This window comes from Balearica regulorum, chromosome 13 (assembly GCF_011004875.1).
Source record: "Balearica regulorum gibbericeps isolate bBalReg1 chromosome 13, bBalReg1.pri, whole genome shotgun sequence".
In the NCBI taxonomy this organism is placed as follows: domain Eukaryota; kingdom Metazoa; phylum Chordata; class Aves; order Gruiformes; family Gruidae; genus Balearica; species Balearica regulorum.
The window spans coordinates 18,685,936-18,701,498 of record NC_046196.1 but is presented as its reverse complement, the minus strand read 5'-3'; positions in this window follow the sequence as shown (position 1 = coordinate 18,701,498).

The window sequence follows — 15,563 nt, the reverse complement described above, 5'->3', positions numbered from 1 at the left end:
ATTTATTATTGTCTAAATTACTGTTGCCTTAACCTCCTGCAAAAATGTTTCTTTTTAGTAATTCTTAAACAAATAAGGAATGAATGAGGTTTTGTCCCCTTCATGTTTTGTTCGGCATATTTTTCCTTTCAGTGAAAGCATCTTCAGTTTTCAGAATGACACTATTACAAAGAAAGGTGCTTTTTTTATTTTTTTATTTTTTTTTTCCAACAGAAACTGTCTTTTGTGCAATGATTATTTTTTTTTAATATGTACTCTGCCGAGATGCAATTACTGGAAGGAGAGACAGAAGCTGTTGGAATGTCATGTTACGCCAAATTAAGAATTATTAGCTCTTACTTTCTCTGCAATCTCTTCGACTAGAACTCGACCTATTGCGTCTGGCTTATACTTTGACTCTAGTGGAACTAATGTGTCCTTGGAGTAGCGTTTTTAGAGTAACTTCAGATTCATGGGGTTGTTTTTTTTTTTTTTTCACAAGTCTGCTTTAAACTGCTGGGATTAACTTCAGAGAAGGCGAGAGATACAGCCTCCTTTGTCAGCAGCTGTGCTGGTTAGAGGAGGAGGCTTCATGCACACTTCCTTGCTCACTCTCTCCTGGAGGTTATTGCCCCTGCTATAGAAGCAAACTGAACTGTTTCCCTGAGCACACCTGGACCTATTTTGGCCAAAGTTAGTCGTGTTATGAAATAGTAGTGAACTAGCACCCTGGGTCATTTTGATGAAAGGGCAGGAACTGCACAGACCAGCTGCACAGATGGCACATCTGGGAGGGTTGTTGAGGAGCTGGTGGTGGTGTAGTCTTTTCAGCAGGTGCAGTTACATCTCTAAGATGTGGTAAAAATTGGACATGTTAGAAAGCCATGCAGTTCTGTCATGTATAATATTCATATTTCAGGGACATGCTGGATAATATAAAATAAACCTGTGCTCTTTGACCTTCTCCTTGTGCATGTCAGTGTGAGTGGAGAGAGATGGTGCGTGTGTGTAGATGACAGGACACCTATTTCAGGAAAACGTTTCCGGTCAAGGTACGAATGTTTCCATTATCTGGAGAAAACACTGTTGTGCTTTACTCATCGAAGAGGCTGCCTCAACCCATGCATGCCTCAGGAGAACTGTTTTTGACACATTGTGGCCTGAGCTGCCTTTAACAAAGAGGGGAGAACACCTCCAGCAGGAGAGGCCACTCTCTCCACTGCTGCTTCTCTGTCCACTGTTGTAGCAGTAGATGCTGGAGTCTAGTGAGGCATCCAAGCTCTGGGTGTTCCCCATGCCAAAATTAGAACAGTATGGATGATCTCTAGTACTGGAAGGGATACGGAGTAACAACAGTGCACTAAACAGCTCTTCAACCCTGACTCTTCTTGTGAGAAGGCTGTGGAGTGTAGGTGCCCTCCCACAGAGAGCTTGGGCAGGCAAAGAACAAGAGGCTTTCTGATCAGTCAGAAACCTGAGAGCAACAACGCTGCTTGCGTCCCCTCTTGGGGCACTGCCGGATGAAAAGAGCTCGGTTCAGTCACAGAAAGGACCGAACCTCCAGCTCAGCTGGTGTTGCATCCAGTGTCTTTGAACTGGCCCTACCCTAAAGAACGAGGAAGTGTGCACTGAGTATGTCTTATGTGCCATATGTAAGGGAGGAAAATAATGTACTAAGTCTGGAAGGGGACTGGTGTGTAAGGGGAAGGTGCTGCTTTGCAGGCAAAGGACCGCCTCCCCTGGCTGGCCTATCCTCAGCAGCACTACCGTATCACAGTGCCTTCACACCGAGCCTGCACCTGCTGTTCCCTGAACTGGGGGCCATGAGGCATGGTGGCTCTTGGGTCTAAGGCTTACAGACAGATTTGGGAATGTGCACAGATGTAGAAGCCACTAACATTTTAAAATATTAATGTAAAATGAAGTAGCTACAATATGACAGCGTGAAACCTATTGCTTTTCTGCCAAGTTTTGAGTTAACTTGGCTATGTGCTGCTATACGTTGAGAAAATGTTGGACTCTTCAGTCAAACTCTTTCTTGCCCTTGTTAGCCTGTGCTTGCAGCATAGTGCTTGGTGCGTGCATAGCTCAAGGAGGCAAAGTGCCAGCCACATAGTTTCCGAAATCCTCACCTTGCCCTGATCCATCTCTGCAGCTCTACAGTGGAGGTGGGTGCGGCTCCAGGTGCGAGAGCTGTGCCCGGTGCCGGCAGCCTGGGTCAGGCCTCGCTGAGCTCTCGGCATCTGTACCGAGGTCAGAAGTGATGTACCTCCTCCAAAGGACTGGCAAATGTTTCCTCTGAGCATGAACTAAAGGGGAAATGAATCTCCGCAGCTCTTTGAGACAGCCCATAATTCATTAATTCTCCTCTCTTAATATGGACTGTTCTAGTACGGAGGTTAAAATATTTAATGAAATGTTTGTGATTGTCTAATAACCTTCTTGTCTGCTTAAGTGGTAATACATAGTTAAACCAGTATTGCAAAATAACACGTCTTATGTAGAGCACCGTCATGGATATTGTATGTCGATGAGTAAAATTTTACGTCCAAGCACTTAAAATGATCAAATACTATAAAGACTGTCATACTGTTTATGTAGTGCTAAAAGGAAAACAAAATACAATCTCAGAGCAGACAGATTTTTTTTTCTTACAAATACTCCAAATAATAGGTTGGTTTCAACTAGACTTCCTGGCTCTTTGGGGATCGCTGCATTCAGTATGAATCTATCACGATCCTATGCACAATTGTGTTTATTATTATAAACACATGATTTCTATGTATGTTCTCCACAAATATGTTGGACAAAACATAGTTTACCTTCTTAACTGGTACTATACGGTTACTTTCTAACACCTTTAACTTCAGTTCAAACTTGGTTGAATAAAATGTGCATTGCTGAAAATAATCTTTACATCTGTAATCTAACAGTGATTTTATAGGACTGTTTTGGTACTCCAGACATAGCAAAACATTTTCAAGGCAATATGTGTTGACAACGTACAGAGATAAGAATCAGTTAATGACAAACTCTAAGGTGCAAACTTTTAATAAAGGCAGTGAATCATTAGAAATTATTAGAAAGGGAATAGCAGATTTTCTGTCTTTTGCGTGAAGATGAAATGTTTTATAGAGGTATGTGTTTGAACAAATGGGTGGGTGGGGTGGAGGAATTTCTCACTGGCTTCTGTGGCTCTTGCTGCAGCTGGGGTCAGAGTGGGTCGTCTTAGATGTCCTTTTGGCTTGGCAGGGAGGAAGGCATCTCCGTGTAACAAATCTCTTCACAGCATAGCAGCTTCCACTGAAAAGTTACTCAAAGTTACTTACGCTTCTCTTTAAAAAAAGATTGGGGGGGGGAGCATCACTGAACAACTACTTTGGCAAGATTCCCGTCTCCTGACATTGTGCCTTTTTCAAAGATCCTCTTTCACCTGCCTGCTTGGTTCTGCAGGGTTTTACGTTTCCTTGGCTTTAGGTGGGTTTCTTTCACTCATCCATCCTCCCCCCACTGCCAAATTCATCAAACGGCACATGAACATTTTTTTTTTTCAGAGCAAATGTCTTCTACAAAGTGTATACATCCACAAAGTGTAGTGTTGCCTTGCTGCTAGAAATAATTATTAAGTTTAAAATAATCTGACAGCATCCTGCTGTGTATAAATTAGGTTTGTTCTCTACTACGATTAGTTAGCTGGCACCCATTCACTAGCACATCATAAAAAAATGATCGCAAGTTGATCGCATCCGGTTATCTGCCTTTTTTCTTTTTAATGGGCTTTTTGTTGCTGTGCTGTCACCAAGGTTGAAATAAATGTGTGCAACTCGCACGTTTCCAACTTCTCTACAGCCTGGGGAGATGATGTTGGCTCTCCTGTACCATGAAAAGACTTGGGGGCATAAACGTTTGGAGAAGAGGAGAGGTTGTCTGCACTTAGATTTCTGAATCTTGTGCACCTTTGGTTTTGGCTAACAGGGATGTTTTCTGCTCTATGGCAAGCAGTATGTTACCACTGAAGTCCAAAATGCCAGGTATAATTAGCTCATGTGTTTAAATAGGTGGTGTTATTTTTTAACTTGTATGTACTAGCCTGTTTTCATGCAGAAGTACATATTTTACCTGGGAAGAATGCTGCGTAAATCAGAAACAGCAGAAAGAAAGAAAGTTGTATGCTAGTCTTTTAGATTTTAAAAATAACCATGAGGTCTTTATTTCTTTGTTTACGATTGATTAGGGTTAGAGTTTTAAAAGCTTAATGCTGACTAGAAGTGCTTTACAGTCAGTCACTGAGAATTACAGGCTTGGCATGACTCACGTTTTTGTTCTTCAGTATATCCATTACTGTTAGATGCTGAGTAGTCAGTGCACATAGATGACTGATTTTTTGGGGTATTTCACATTTTTACATGTTCAGAAAAATACTTCATTAAAGCAGCTGCTAGGTGAATGGAGTAATTAAAGAACTGTACTGCTTTTATTGAAGTTGACACTTGCTGCACACTCCTTAAAAATCAAGATGTGAGCAGAATGTTTCCAGGATTTATTGAAGTCAGACACCTAGAGATACTGGGGAGCTTTTAATAGTAGTAAAGATAACTTCAAGTTTTACACTGTTACATAAATCTGTCTTTAAGAAGAGAGCTATTATTGCGATACGTTGCTCGTGTTCTTCGTATTCTATGCGTACGTTTTATGAACGCACACACACCCCCTTACACACAAACGTTTAAGATCCAAGCACTTTTATTTGACAGTGATTGTGTATTCTATTTAGTATTTATTTGGAAAAAAATAGTGTTGTAATGCTGACTGAGAATCTTAATTTGCTTGGTGGCAAAAGAAATCTGCAGTTCATTGATTTTTTTTTTTTTTTTTTTTTTAACCGGAATGCAATCCTGCTTACTTTGAATTGTAGCTGTTGGTGTGTGAGTGTCTTGGTGTAGCAAGTAAGGAATCTTACTTAACGTAAGCTGAGGCTTGGTTTCATTTTAACTAGTATGACGAGCGCAACATTTTGCATGCGTAATGCTTTGCAAGTTGTCAGAAAATAGACTTGTAAATACAACACGTGGTGACTAAACATGTTATAAATGTATGTCCTCAAAAAGTCTATTGAACAGATAAAATTGCCAATGTTGTAATTTTTAGTGATAGGATCTTTTTCTTTTCCTTTCTTTTTCCAGTGTATTAGAACAATTTTATGTCCGTTTGAGCATGTTCAGTTAGTCTGCCCTTCCTGTTAACAGCTCATGTCTTTAAAGCATCTTTGCTATTCCTTTTGCAAAGTTATAATGACGCATTTCAGGCAGTTAACAAACATGCGGGATTCAAGATCAGAACTTTTTTTATCCTCCCTTTACACCGCCCGTGATGGGGAGAACTCTGCCAAGTACACTCCGCTCCCGTGGGTTTCAGTGAGAACTGAGCGCTCGGAGCTGCACCCCTCTTAGCTTAGCACGCTGCGTTGTCGGTGCCCGTGCTCCGTGTAGATACAGGCACAAAGAACTTTCCTGAAAGAGGGAGCAGTCTTGGGAAAGCTCAGAGGGACAGATTGTTCTTTTGAGCAACCCCAGAGCCTGACCAACGCTATCGGAAGCAGCCCACCTCTTTCAACCCGAGCGGTGCCAAGCGCAGGGAGGTTGAGCCAGCGCGTGGCCCTGCGGGGAGCGGCGGCGGTGCGGAGAGGCAGCCCGAGGGTGAGCGGGGTGCAGGAACCAGCCGAGGTTCTGCTGCTTCTTTCGGGAGTGCTTCCAGTTGGCACTGCTGCCATCCCCATTACCCTGCTAAGAGAGAATGTCTCAGTACAGATGCCTTTTCTAAAATCTTTTTAAATAGCAATAATTAAGCCACAGGCAACTTTCACCGGGAAAGCCTGTGGTACCACTGTACATTAGTAAGATATTTTTGCTTCCTGAAATGCTTTGTCAGTGTTAAAGTCTTAGCAGAGCACTCTGGCTGGCTGTTTATCATCCATATTTTGTATGATATTGGAGTAGAACGTTGCCCTTACTGTTGAAGTATTTGGTTAAAACCATCGAACTTTCACCTGTGTATTTTGAGATGTTTAAACCCTAAGCACTTTTCAAGCAATATGTTTGACTTACTATTATTGCACACTATAAAATAAAATACACTATTAAAATACATGCTGAAAGAACATTATTCATCAGCTAAGAATGAAAATGTGGAGAAAATATTTTCAGAATTTTAGGGGTTTTGCTAATTCTTCCCAGTTAATTCTGCATTATTTTTAATGTGGGATGTGGAAAAGAAGAGGTTAGTTTCTCTTACCAGGGAACAAAAGGTGCTGTTGTGTGTCGGTGTTCTAAACTTCTGGGACTGTATAAAGGGAAAATGTACTTTTTAATTTTAGCATCGTGTTGGGTGTGCAGTAGAAGTTAGTTTTATGCCTGGATGTCTGCGTGAGCAGGCTAGGTCTTTTTAACTGTCCATGTATTCCAACAAACTCATCTTAGGGGCAGATCTCTTCATATTGAGGTCTGCAAGTTGAAGACAAAAAATTCGTTTCTAAACTACTTGTGTGTTTTAATATTGCGAGTCAATTCCCGTGTGTTAAAGTGTAAACTGCTAACTAATCCATAGGAGTTTATGCAGGAGAAAGTCATTTAATTAACACTTTTAATTTCAGCTGTGAAAGAAGGTGAAAATGAGGGCTGAAGAATGGAGAGAGGCTTTGTTTTTCATCGCTGAAGACTCACCCCACTGTGAGTCTGCTGATGCTCCCGTACGTGGACCATCTCCTGCCTGCTAATTAGGCCTCTCCAATGTGCTCTCTAGAAACGTGCCGGAGAAGTTTTTTTCAGAAAACCACCATGCCGTCATAAATAAGGAAATAGTATGGTATGTAACTATTATACACGCTCCTTTGGCAGACTGTAATTCAATAGAACAACAATGATCAGACTAGTATATCAGTTAATTTTCAAAACATTTTATTCCACACAAATTAGCTCAGGTCCTGGAGGGCAAAATGACAAGAGGTTACTCGTACACTATGTATTTAATTAATTGAAAAATGCTCAAATTGCTTTTACAGTTGTTATTAAAAACTAGAATCAGTGTTGCCAGTGCTCAACCATAATTAGAACCCCAGGGAATTAAATATTTAGCATTAGTAATGTAACAGCACTTAGGACACAAATTTCTATTTTTGTAATGAAAGCAATACAGTGTAAGTGCAAATGGCTGAAACGACAGCTGTGACAAGCGAACCGGCCTGGGATATTTCAATAAGACACCTCGTCGGACAGCAAGTCTTACCGCATTACTCGTTTGTAAGAGATCTGCGAGTTTAAATCCCAATAGCCAGGCATTACACCCAGTATTTAGATTTCTAATTGCTCACAGGATGAACGGTCGGGCAAATGTCATGCCGTCAGTGGGGGAAGCGTGCGGTGTTTTCCCAAATAACGCCGCGGAGGTGCGTGCCTTTGGCAGCGCAGGCTGGGGCTGTGGGGCAGGTCCCGGGGCTGCGGAGGGAGGAAAAGAGATCTTGTTTGGTTTAAGTTTAATTACGTTTTAAGCATAAGTGCTTTCAGTGATATAACATGAAAAGTCGGATATTGGGCTCTAATGAGCTGTAGTGGTAGATGGCTGGAGACCCTGAGGGATTCATTCACTAAATTAACTGGATAAAAGTACTTGGTTTGGGCACGGTAGGATGGCTGAGCTGTGCTCAAAAACTCCCTTGCAGAGCTGTCTCTCATTCCTGTTTTCCTCCTAAACAGGCTGTGTAGCCACTGCTGCAGCCGCCTGCTACAACTGTTCAGCTTGTCAGAAGGTATTACATTACCAGCTAATAAGTAATAAAGCATATTTGACTTCATTTCTCTTCCGTATGTTTTTTTTCTGGGATGGCAGAAGAAGAGGAGAGCTTGAAGCCCGTTGTGTATCTTTTGAATAAAAAAAAAAGCTGCATTTGGGCGAGGCATGCCTTTGCCTTTTTAAAACACCGATTTGTTTTCTAGAAATAGGGCAATCAGGCAGCAGAGGTGGAATACTTGTTTCTGAAGACGCTTTTGTTCCAGGTGGCACCTGCTTGCGAGATAGGGTTTGTGTTCAAGCGGGACACGTAGCAAGGACCAGGACAACCTGTTTCTTGACAGAAGCATGTAAGGACCAGCATCGTGCCTGTGCAGCGCCACATCCAGCGCAGGCAGAGATACCCCAGTTGCCGCTCTCCTGCTTTGCAAATGCTTGTTTCTGCTGCAGGCCACTCTGCAGAGAAAAAATTATCTTAATTCTGAAAAAAAAAAAAAGAAAAAAGAAAGACTTTGCTTTGCACCAAAGCTTGGCAAACAGTGTCAAAGCCTGTAGGAGTATCTCTGGGTCTGAAATGTAAAAGGCTCTTTGTCCTGAGATGTTTCAAACAATAATTTCAGACGAACCAGCCCCCGGGCCGAGCGGGGCAGGGGTGAAGCTGCCGCCACCAGCCCAGCCCCCAGGTGCACGCACTTGGCACTGATTGCTCCTGCCCCACACCTGGGAGACAAAATGGCGCCTGCCAGCACAGCCCAGGCACCTGCTCCTCTGCTGCTGTGAGGGAAGCCTGCAGAGCAAAGGGCTTTCCTTGGTTGTTTTAAAAATGCAGTGCTCCTTCTTCAGGCTGGCTTTCAGAAATAGTTTTGATTTGTTAGTTGGAGATTCTCCTTGGTGTCTGGTTGAAGTTGCTGAACTTCAGTGAAGAGACGAGCAGCTGCCGATGGAGCTGTGGTGACCTGGTGGGTACCTGGCTGCAGCCACCACCAAAACCTCTGGGAGTTGTTCAGGTAAGTGCAAAGTAGTTATGAACAAGGTCAGGGTTACAAATAAATGTGTCTCTCTTGTTGAGGACTTGCTGGGGCATGGCAATGGTCCCAAGGGATCAGGAGCTTCAGTTTGGTGTGTTTGAGCACAACCGGAGCAGGTAGTGCTTCTGAGAAAATCAGCTTTTCTCTAACAGGTTTATGAATTTGGGCTCAAAGTGTGGGAAGGAGCACCCCTTGTGCACACTGGAGCCCTGTGGGGTGTCTCTGGGGTTCCCCCGGTGCTCACATCCCAGGGCCCAGCTTGCCTCAGCTCTCTGGGCTTTTCCCTGCTTACCAGAGACTTGCAGTTAGAAACCCCTCATGCTCTGCAATTCACGTGCAGCGCACAGAACTAGGGACCCAAGGGTTTGATGTAACTGTGAACTACTGCTGGGTGTAAATAATTCTCATCAGCTATTAATTTCTTAAATAAAATAATGGCATTTTCCCTGGTCCTGTTTCTTTTGATGCATCTAGACAGCATGGGAATGCTGCCGGGGTCTTGCAGGACAAGCTGCACCTGGGCTGGGCTTTTTGTCCTGGTGCCTGAAACCTGTGAGGAGCCTCATGTGTGGATGAGCGGCAGCAGTGCTGACACGATAGTAGTGCCATTGCTGACTGTCGCGTCGGTGATCTGGGATCTAAGAAGTCTCTATTCTGGCCTGGGACAAGTTATTTATTTATTTTTAAATCTGTTTCTACAAAGCTGTTTTCTCCTAAGGTTTTTGAGGCTTGGATCTTGTCTGTCATTGGCAGGATCAATTCCTGTAAGTCCTGCAGCAGTCGGTCTCTCTTCGAGGATGGGGGAAGGAGGGGGGCTGCAGGCTTTAGTTGCCTGGAGATTGGCAGCTGTAAAGGCATTTTTCCCTTCTGCTTTGTTTTTGTTCTTTGGCATCTCTTCTTCCAATCTCTGTACGCACTGTGCCCAATGCTGTATAACACACAGAGGCAGTCTCTGACCCTTGCTGATTTCTCATCCTGTAAGTTGAGGATAAAATGCCCTTTTCTGCTCCAAAATCCACTGGCATCATCTCTTTGGAAGCACGTCATGAGCTAATCCATCACCAACTTCTACCTTAAAACAAAGACTGAAAAATACAAACTTTAGAGAAGGGTAGTCCTAGCCAAAGGACTTTCAAAGTTACTTCTGAGGCTCTCCATAACCTTGGCCGCTGTCTGGTGGGTATGGCAGTGTGCTGCGAGCTCCCTGGCTGGTAGGAAGCAGGTAGGCAGGCAGAGCTGAAACAAAAGTTTTCCCTGGGACCTGCTGTCTGTCCAGCCTTGCCAAGTCTAACAGCCTCTGATTCCTTGGGCAGGATTTAGTTTTAGCACTCTTCACTATGTTTCATCAATTAAGATAATTTTTTTTTTTTTAGAAAATAAAAATAGATTAAAATATTCAAAGTATGTTTTTCAATATGAGCTCGGACTAACACTGCTTCCCCTTTTTAAAGTAGATGTGCATCCCAGAGGTGCATGCATAGCTAAGATTTTCTGAGGTTCCTAACTGGCCAAACTGAACATCACAGCATCGTACCGATGGATGTTTCTGTTGTTTAAACCAGTCTGAAAAATGAATCTTAAACTTCACAAATACCTGGGCACTGCTGGAAGTTTTTCTGCAGCCCTGATTGAATGACTGTCCAATTGCATGTTGGATTTACCAAGGTATTGTACTGAATGACGTTCCAGTGATGCAGTTCCCCTCAGCTCCACGGGTACTGGAGCAGTTCTCTTTTGGTGCTATGTTAGAAGAAAGCAAAGTAGGGCTGTGTACAGGAGTCCCTTTCTTCTTATTTCTCCTTAAATTGTGGTTTCTGCTGGTACTGACTCTCTTCTTTCACTTATTGTCCAGTATGGAAGGGAAGCAGCTTGACAAGAGAGGTTTTCTGTTTTCAGCTGCTTGTTGAGGTGGGGTTAATTTCTTTCCTTCTCTCCCATTTAGATACGGCCTCTTATTTTCTTAATGGCTTCAACTCCTAAAACTATGCAATGAAAAAAAATCAGCTTTGCTCTTTGTGACTTGCCTGTATCCCCTGTTGTATTTATAGTATTGAAATTATATTTTACATACACCCCTGCAGTATTTTAGATCTCCTCTGAATATCTCCTGAGGATTATAGTGTGTGTTTTCCTTTGCCTTTTTTTTTTTTTTTAAAAAAAACCCATCCTCAGGTAGTTGCTAGTGTTCTTAGAGCCACCCTGCCATTGAAGAGTAATGTGAAGTTTCAAGTTGTCCTTGTCAAGCTATCTGGAGTCTTTAGGGCCCAATTCTGCGGCTGCTGCTGGGTATCCTGCTCACAGCCATCAGCCTGCCAGCACAACAGGGGCTGCAGGATTGGGCCCGTGGAGCGGGGGCTTTCCTCCTGCTTTATCATAAATAGGGAACCTGGACCACAAAAATACATTCAAAAGCTTGCATCCAGCTGCTTAGAAAACTCTAAAATTGGGTTCCTGCTGTGTTGTGTTGCTGACCTACATGTTGCCAGACAGTTGGAAAGGTTAAACTCTTGTTACCAGCCTGGCCCAGGTTGGACAAGCGAGGGGCAGGTTTTCGGACTTGGCTCTGGGTTGTGGGGGTGGAAGCAGGGCTGTGAGGCTCTTAATGTTACACTCCCATCGTGTGAGTGACGACGAAATGGTTAATGAGTGCCCAAGCATCTGTTCAGTCTCTGGTAGATGCTTTGCCAAGGTTCAAGTTCCCTGAGGAGGATTAGCCACCTGGTCCAGTTTTCATGATATAATGACAAAGGGGACACCCACCTTTCACTTTACTGCAGAGGATGGACGAATGCTAGATTACCATTCAGCCAAATGCACAGGGTCCGGGGAGGTCTGTGAGTTTGAGGTGTTTGTAATTTAATGATTACTTTTGTAATTGTTACAGTTTGGATTACAGTAGAGCCTGTGACTGCCGTGTATTTTTGTAGTATGAGTGACATCTACCCACTCAGCTCATCTCGTGGTTTTGCCAAATAGACTTATTTATTTTCCTTTTTCTTAAGTGACACACAGCTCTTTGCACACAATTATCTCTCTTGCGCTATAATACATAAAATCAATATACACCATAGGGCAACAAGAAATGGTGATAAAAAGAGGTTTTAAGAGAAAAATGAGCATTTCATAGCCTGAACTTACAATTAGGCTTTCTGAAGTGTCTAGATTGTGCTGCACGGACAGCATTATGAGTTGATGAAAGGCCTGTGCTAAAAAGCTTAAATTTATGTGATAGTAGTATTGCTTTACGATGAGCATGATTCAGTGCGGGTTTGACCCATCAGACGTGTCGTAGCAAGGGAACTTAGGATGCTTGAAAGACAGAAATGTTACACGTTTGTTGCTGAACTTTGAAATAGCTGAAATCATGCAACCACCCTGAATTATGGAAACGAAATGGGTGAAGTCTCAGTGAACTGAAAGGAGGGCTTGGCAGGGCTTTTGCCCCAGGGTTACCTGCTGAAGCCGTGCAGAATCGCTTTCTGATACTGGTTTGGGGGGAAGGAAGGAGGTGTGTGTGTTAACCCAGGGCTTGTTGGGTAGGTGTTTGTGGTACAAACCCTATGGTGAGCTCTGTGGCAGAGTGAGCGTGACTCCTGCTGCAGCTGGGTACAGATGTGCTGAGCTCTCTGAAAGAGGAAAGGCTGAACTGGGAGGTTGGGGTGAGATACCTCCAGCTGGGCTGCGTTGTGGTTGTGACCCTGCTGCTGCAGGACCGCACACCTCAGGTGTGGATCTGCCCCGTGCTGGGGATGCTGCAGGTGCCACCATGGAGAAGGGCAATGGCCGAGGTGGGGCGGTGCTACAGGAGGACCTGCACCTCCTCGCCCTGGGCTTTGTGCAAACACCTGGGATGTAGCCTGTCAGCAAGGAGATGCACAACTATGTGGAGGAGTTTCAGAGCCCTGTCTGCTGCACTTGGCAGTGGTTTTGGTGCCCATGGGGGAGAGCAGACAATGAGACCATTTGTTGGGCTGATCATCCAGCTCAGTGCTCAGCTCTGAGCAGTTCACAACTATTCTAGCCGAGTACCCTGACTTCGGTACGGCTGCGGTTTGAGGCCCCTCTGAAGCCGAGAGGTGGGAGGATGCGGCTGGGGTCTGTTTATGGGGAGTATTTAAAAACACCTGTGTGCACAGCACCCTCGGTCGACGTTTCCGCACAGTTCTGGAAATGCACAGAAAGAAGCCACCCTTCCCACTTCCTAGTTCAGTAGCTTGGGTGTAAAGGATGTGAAAGGATTTTAGTTTTGTCTCCCATTTTGGCTTTTGCCAAATTCAGTTTACAGCTTCAATTTTACATGTGAAATCAGGTGACCTCCCTCAACAGCGCTGCCTGCTCTGTTTTCATTTATTTGCTGCACTTGGGTGTCTCTAATGCCACTGAGCATGCTGACGCAACCTGCCGTTTTAGACAGCCCGCATGCAAGGGACCGATTGACAACCGATGTTGCCGAATCAGATGGTTACCTTCCCCTGACTGGCTAATGTTGTTTGGAGTCGTGGGTTTTGGCCCCACAGTTTATTAGGCCTTACACAGTTGGTTTGGATGCCAACAGCGCAGGATGCTCTGCAGTTCTTAGCTTTTGTTTCTGAACTTTTTTTTGCTGTCTAGGAGTGATTTTTTTTTTTAAAGTAAAATAATGATTGAATAGATAATCTGTGGAATGTGACCAGCAGAATGTGCAAGAACAGCATGGTAGAAAATTCCCGTTATTGTAAGTCTGACAGTTGGTCTTATTGCACTGTTTCCTCTCCTTATGTGGAGAGTCCCCAAACAAGAATTCAGTCCCCAAACGAGAATTACCTTTGGGGGGTGTGCATGTGGGACCACTGCAGGCAATGCATGTTTCCCTAGCAAAGATTTGCTTCAGTGCAAGCATCCTTGGGGCTTTAGAACAATTGGTGTGACAAAACTTTATGATGCAAAGGTCACAATAAGTTATGCACAGTGACCGTTTTTAAGGTTAAAAAAGAAAACCAAAACCAACCTAACAAAAAAGTAGCATCATGTAAATTGCTTTCCCTTCTTTTCCTTCCCAGCTAAAACATTTGTTGGAAAAAGCATCTGAGAAATTCTTCCAGGTTTCTAAAATCTTGTGCAAGACCAAACATCTAAAGCCGCAACCTTTTAGCCGGGTGTAACAGGACCCACACCGCTCGGTGGGGTTTAGTGCTGCAGCTGGGTCCCTGAGATTCTCGGGATCAGTTTACTACGGCTGGTTTTGTCTGGCGGATCGGAGCGGTCTCCCAGTATGTCTTTTACACACTGCAAAACCATTCATAGTTCATTTGATATTCACCAGCATCAGCTCAAGTCCACTTTGTAAGTAGTTCTGAATTTCTGCATGTGTTTTAAATATATTGGGCTTGCCAGGAGCGAGAATAAGCAGCATTGGTTTTGGTTTTTTCCTTCTGATTTTTGTCACTTTTTCTTTTGGTTTGCTTGCGCTAGCATACCACGAGTTCTGTGCTCTGAAACTGAAATGTAAGTCTAAACTGGCCTTTCCTAGGTAGTGGATGGTTTAACGAAAGGAGAGGAATGAAAATGTTTTCAATTAAATATGACAAGATAGTAAATAAAAGTTGTTACAAAGAATCTCACTTCACTGTGTGCACACAATGGCAGAAGCACTAATGGATGAGCTTTTTCACTGAAGGTTCTGTGGATTTCCTTTGCTTCTGCAATGAGTTTAGTTATTGACAAGCACATCCCACCGCCCAGCGCGTGACCCTGTCTGCCCAAGGAAGGTGCTGGAGCGGGTGCGCTGGGGAAGCTGATAGGATGCATCCCTGTCAGCGGTCCAGACTCCCTTCCACTGGCTGTGCCTGCCTCGTCATGTTTGTAAGTGCACAAAGGGGAAAGAAAAAAAATCCTATCTTGCTAAAGGCTGAGGTTGTCTGCTGGAAACGTGCCCACTTGCAGGTGAGAAATTGTCTGTCTCGGTTAGGACAAGGGAACTAATTGTTTGGTCCTGTCTGGTTTTAAGCGCTCTGAGCAATCTGGGCTCTACCGCTTCCTCTGGGAGATTACGTTGCTTAATACAGTGGAGTACCAGGAAGTTGGTTTCTTGCCCTGGGTATTCGATTTAAAATTTTCTTTAATTTAATCTCATTCCTGGAGCTGGCATGAAAACCAGAATATTTTTCAGAATCGGGGTTTGCCACTGTCTCAGGATCCGCTAAGTGGCCTGCAAACATGTGCGTCTCCAAGGGAAATGTGTGCAGGGGACAACCAGGTTATAATGGTTCTGATGGAGCTTTCTCCAGTTTCCTATGGAGTGCTCATCAGTTTGGCCTTCGAGAGTCCTGACTGGTCTCTGTAGGGTGTTATAACATGTATGACACGTTTACACATAATTACTTTGACCTTTCTGCAAATTCTAAGGCTACTAAAACTTTGTTATGGAAGAAAGTATGTAAAAACATGACTATTTCTAAAATATGAGTAATTAGGAGGAGATGGGGATTGTGTGCATGAGAGGTTCTGTGTCTCAAAACACCTGGTGACTCTAGCACCAGCCCTTGCATGACCAAGGTGGAGATGAGGAATGGTCTCGCACCAAAGCTTGTGACTTGGAGACAGACTACATGAGTTTTGCTCTGCCTTACACAGATTTATTTTGTGACCCTGTACAAATCACTTAACCTCTTTCTGCCCACAGTCCGTAAAGAAGGATGGTGTTTCCCTATCTCACAGAAGTGCTGGTCACTTAATTCATTAGCACTTATAAAGTATTCTCAGGTCTTTAAGAGGAAAATGCTGCATGTCTGTGAA